General features: G+C 39.5%; 2 non-coding genes across 2 annotated transcripts; both read left to right on the forward strand.

The window, feature by feature from the left end:
* Window positions 1-241: 241 nt before the first annotated feature.
* LOC148027473 (small nucleolar RNA SNORD25) lies at window positions 242-330 on the forward strand. Its single transcript, XR_015692750.1, has one exon. It is a non-coding gene; the product is annotated as a small nucleolar RNA SNORD25 (small nucleolar RNA).
* A 337-nt stretch (window positions 331-667) lies between these two features.
* On the forward strand, window positions 668-777 carry LOC148027474 (small nucleolar RNA snR60/Z15/Z230/Z193/J17). The gene has a single exon (XR_015692754.1). It is a non-coding gene; the product is annotated as a small nucleolar RNA snR60/Z15/Z230/Z193/J17 (small nucleolar RNA).
* Window positions 778-5414: the final 4637 nt, after the last annotated feature.

Genomic DNA, 5414 nt, shown 5'->3' on the forward strand with positions numbered 1-5414 from the left:
CCGTTGCTTGTGAGTAGTGGTAAAGCCCAACACTCACTTTTAGTTTGTTTGGCATAGCACTAACTCTAACCCAGCTTTGGCCCTAGCCTTAACCCACACCTAGACCGTGACCGTATCCGTAACCCTAACCCTAAATCGCTGAAAATCTCCTGAGTCCTCCATATTATGCTCACGCTAACATAAGTGTCGGTTCAGTCGAGTGTCATGGATTCTGCTATCATCGGCTCTGGTTATGGAGCTGCAGCACGAGGATGATAAGTTTCATCACATCTAGTATGATGTTTGCGAGGATGATCGCAAAAACAAGAACATCTAAGGGGCTGAGTGCTGTCTTCGTATGTGACCTGTCTGCATTGCTTATTGATGCCGCGAGGTCGATGATGTCTTAATTTCTACGACAAGCATATGCCTGATATCATGTGTGATGATAGATATGGATTTGCTGAGACCTCCATGGATGAGAGAGAGAGAGAGAGAGAGAGAGAGAGAGAGAGAGAGAGAGAGAGAGAGAGAGAGAGAGAGAGAGAGAGAGAGAGAGATGACGATGATGATGATGAGGGAGGCTATATGGAATCTGTGTCCGAGGGGGCTCTAGCCCTCTGTGAGGACTCAAGCCCTTTCTACTGCCTTCCTTCCGAGGTTTCCGATGTCTGAGTGTTTGAGGCATTGCTGGCACATGATGATCTCAGCTATGAGCATAGTTCAGATGAGTCACGGCTTCGTTCCGTGGTGAGTACTTCAAATAAAATAGTCTTTCACCCCTATCTGATGCCAGCCGCGTAGTGATTATCATTGCAGGGCATGCCCTTTAATCCCGCTGTGGGCGCCAATCCTGGAGAGTCTCTTGTGAACTCTGGCTTTTGTTCCTCATTTTGGATGGTAAGTTTTCTAGAAATTGTCATAGTTCTTGTGAAGATAGGACTTCAGGCTTAGATCCGTAAATAGATCTACCACAAGCAGTTGGGAAATTCCCATGCTGTTAGGATCGATGCTTCCCATTATTGGATTTAAGTCTTGCTATGTCAGCTATTGCTCTTTATAGACAGATAAAATCGATGGGATTCCAGGTGTATTGCTCGTACTGTGACAGTCTACAGATTCGGCATGCGAAGTAAGCGGAAGCGTTGTATGTACACGTCGCAGAGCTGTGTATCTGGATGCACTCCAGACCATCAGAGCCCTGGTCAATCTCCTCGTCTCTGAATATGAGCATTGGCTGTTGTTCTACATGCTTGTGGCTCTGAATACGACTGCACGCCAAACCTACCTCCAGGAGCAAAGACAATGTGCCAGGAAATGTGAAATTTGCTCCTTTCCTTTAGAACTGGATCTTGGGAGTGGTCCTCTACAGATTGCAACCCAGGATTTTTTTCGCAGGCAGCATCGTAGAGGTGTGATTTTCTTTCGCAGCCTGCATCTTAGATGTCTTAGAACAGGCATTATATACCTATCTATTTGGTATACGAACGTAGCAATCTACTCTAGAGATTGGGTTCTCCTACGGTAGCAAATTGCATCCTTGAGTAGGGAGGGATCTGTACTTTGATAGTAGGGATGTGCAGAGAATTCTCCTCCCAAAGGCGCTCTCATAAGCACTGAAGCATTGTATCGAGATTCACGATGTGAATATCAGTTTATCTTGATTATTTTCAATTGGATGTCAAGCAAGTGATCTTAGCATCTCAAAATGCGCTTATTAAAACCATTGTGTGTTCAGATTAGTGTGGAAGAGAAATGAGTGACTCCCAAGTTGAGAGGATAATTGAAGTTAATTCTTCATATCGACACTTGAAAAGCTCTCTCGTTGGGGTAGAAAAAATAAATGATAAACCTTCACGATGATAATTGCGAAGGCTCTAAATATCAAGAGATGAAGGAAGTGGTAATGTCCATGCCAATGATGCATTTTTAGCAAGCTCATTGCATTGAGAGGATAAACACATCATAAGGATGAACTTCTTGGCTTATAAGTTTGAATAAATGGCTATGCTTTGTGTTGTAAAACTTAGATTTAGTTAATTTTGTTGCGCCTTGAGAAAAAATTGGTTACTCTGGCAAATGAAGGTCGATTAACAATCCTTGTGTTGGGAAAGAAAAGAAATGGCCCATGGAATAGAAAAGAAAGGAATAGCTAAGCTAAGCTCCAAGAAGAGTGAAAATTATTGCCCAAGTTAAAGTAGGTGGGTGGGTGAAGTTTGAAAATTCCTTGTCTAAAGATGATAGATGACATTGCCATGTTGACCCTCCAGCCTTAATTTGAAAGTGTGGAATTGGAGAAAGTGGTCCACACTTGTTGAGCAAGTGGCCACCCACTCTTAAAATTAGCCACCTCAAGCTCCAAGAAGGTAAAGATAATGACCCAAGCTAATATGCGAGAGAAACTTTAGAACTCTACTTTTAGACTTGAGATGAAGGATGAAATTGCCAAGTTAATTCTCGAAGCCTTAATTTTGAATTGCAATTTAGAGAGAGTGGTTGAATTGCCACTCTTGAGTGTGATGTGATAATCCCTTGTACCATATTGGTTGATTTGGATAGTACTAAGCATGACAACGAAATTGAAACAACCATTGGAAAATCTCTTGTGAAATTGAGCATGGTTATTAAATCTTTGTAAATGGTGGATCCCAAGTGGTTACTGTAACATGTCAATATAAATTACTTGCTTAAGTTGAAATATGAAATTGCCATGTTGATTCTCAAGCCTTAATTTTAAATTGAGTTTTAGAGAAAGTGGTTAACATTTGTTGAGCAATTGGCTTATGAGATGCTTCAATACAAATTACTTGTCAAGAGTTAGCGGATGGAATGCTCATGTTGATTCTCAAGTCTTAATTTCAAATCGTGTTTTAGAGAAAGTGGTTAACATTTGTTGAGCAATTGGCCATCTACTCTTATGAGTGATGAAGTGAATCTTTGTAAATGGATCCCAAATGGTGTAACAGATTAACACAAATTAGGCCTTGAGTTGAAGGATGAAATTGCCATGTTGATTGTCAGTCCTTGATTTTAGATTGGAATTAGAGAAAGTGGCTATCTACTCTTATGAGTGTGATAAAGTGAATTTCCCAACCTTTTGATTGGAGGGAGAAAGTACCTTAGAAGATGAATTGACACTACTTGGTGGGAAGGTTGGTGGGGTATGTTTACTCAACTAGGTGAGCTCTTGCTTGCTTTCAAGGAATGTAGTTTTGTGGCATTGCCTTGTGGAAGCATTTTTTGGTGAGATGCTATCAGGGCACTTGGAGGTGTTGAATGCATGATCCTTTCTCTCAAAAGGATAGAAAATGATGATATTCTCCCTTTGCAAACTTGTGGGCAAACATGTACCTGTGCCAAAAATGGCAATCCCTTGCCTAAGCGCATGTTGTTGAGAGGCAATGTTTTCTTGGATTGGAGGGAACACCACTTTCTAGTTGCCCTCAAACCTTGGGGTATGGAATTGCTCTAAGAGACCTCGTTAGGATTGGCAATTTAAATTGGTGTGAATGTCTCGTGAGATTTTAGGTGCTTACTTGTGCTTTGACATTTGGGTGTAAGTGGAGTCTTCCAAAGATTGAAGGAAGTAGTGAAATCATAAGTTCTTGATTAGACATCGACTCTAGAAAACAAAAACCACCCCTTGCATCAAGGTTCTTGATTAGACATCGGCTCTAGAAAACAAAAGCCACCCCTTGCATCAATATGGTTGATTTAGAGAGGACCACGCCTCACAATGAAATAGAAGCAACCATTCGCTTGTTTCTTGTGTGAATTGATCATGGTGATTGAATCCTTATAAATGGATCTCAAGTGGGTGAGTTAAACATTGCCATAGTTTGTGCAAGGTTTTGCCTTATAGCTTGATTAGGCACTCGACTCCAGAAAACAAAAAGCATCCCTTTTATCATTATGGTTGATTTAGAGAGGACTAAGCCTCGCAATGAAACAGAAGCTACCTTTGGGTGCCTCTTGTGTGAAATGATCATGGTGATTGAATCTTTTTAAATTGATCCAGTGGTAAAATTACATGTCACCACAATTTGTGCTTGCCATGAAGGTGAGTTTTAAGGGAGTGCACTTGAAGGTCTACTTGTTTAAGTCCATTTTGGTCTCAAAATAAAAAAAGTAATCTTGGTTAGATGAAGGTAGCTAGTTGCCTATGTGACCAAACCAAGTTGGATCTAAAGAGAGAACACCCTCCAAGTTATTCATGATTAGTTAGTTGCTTATGTAATTAAACCAAGTTGGATCTAAGGAGACTTCACCCTCCAAGTTACTCATGATGGATGTAACTCATCATCATTATGAGCTTTATATGTAACAGCCTACGGGCTTTGAGGAAAAATGTAGGAAACACCTAGTATGCAAGTTTAGAAAGAGTCTTTATGGCCTTAAGCAAGCACCTAGGGAATTGTTAGGGCTAGGATTGCATCATTCACCTTAGTATTTTTCACCTTAGTATTCATATGCATGTATGTGCTTGAAATAAGCCTTTCTAGACTGATCTTGAAATGGCATGTGAGTTCATATAAAAAGGTGGCACCTGTCTTGTCTTTTAGCTGTGTACTTTCAAATCTTTTGTTATGAAAAATGCAAAAATCTTCAACACGCAATGCTCACACAAGGTAACTTGTATTTGATTCTTTCATTCTATTCTTATCTCTTGAAAATTAATGTTGTCTATGATAAGATATCTATTTAGAAATTATCATAATGAGAGTAATTTGATTGATATTCTTCAAGAGTAGTGCTTTGTGAACGACTATAATGTATATTTTATGTTTGCATATCAATCCTAAATATTAAATGATTAATATAGTTGTAATTTGGTTTAGAAAGTTATCTACAATAGTAAAAATATTTAAGATAAACCAGTGTTTTTGTGTTTCTATTTTGGTCTTAAGAGGCAGGCATCAAGCATAGAAGCAATTACTATAAGAATTGGTTGCAAGAGTGTAAAATGGTAATGGTACTGAAGATGTGCAAGGTGGCTTTCATGGAATTAAGGAAAGCATTGGCAAGACAACAAGATCGGGATACAATGCTAAACAATAGAGGAGAGGCAGGAGGATTAAGTAGGGTAGATGAGGATGTGAGTACCTCTACAAGTATCACAATAGTAAACCGTTTTCTTGCTATCTCTACAAAATCTCCTCCAGCCCCTCCAGCTTCTTCAAGCCTACCAATTGTGTCAAATGATGAGGAAATAATACTATCTCTTAAAGACCAAAATAATCCTCTTAAACAAACACGTGAAAGATTGCAACATATAATACTTGGGAGGACAATGCTATTGTGGAGTGCAAGAGTTGCAGCAAAGAAGTTTCTAAATTTTAACCCTTTACCCCCATTGAAGAAGTCCCAAAAGCAAAGTACAATGAATCCAAATCATATTGTCAATCCGAAGATGAGAGCTTCCAAGTTTTCAAGAA

This window comes from Lygodium microphyllum, chromosome 12 (assembly GCF_053477565.2).
Source record: "Lygodium microphyllum isolate KBCC chromosome 12, Lygodium_microphyllum_v1.1.10, whole genome shotgun sequence".
In the NCBI taxonomy this organism is placed as follows: domain Eukaryota; kingdom Viridiplantae; phylum Streptophyta; class Polypodiopsida; order Schizaeales; family Lygodiaceae; genus Lygodium; species Lygodium microphyllum.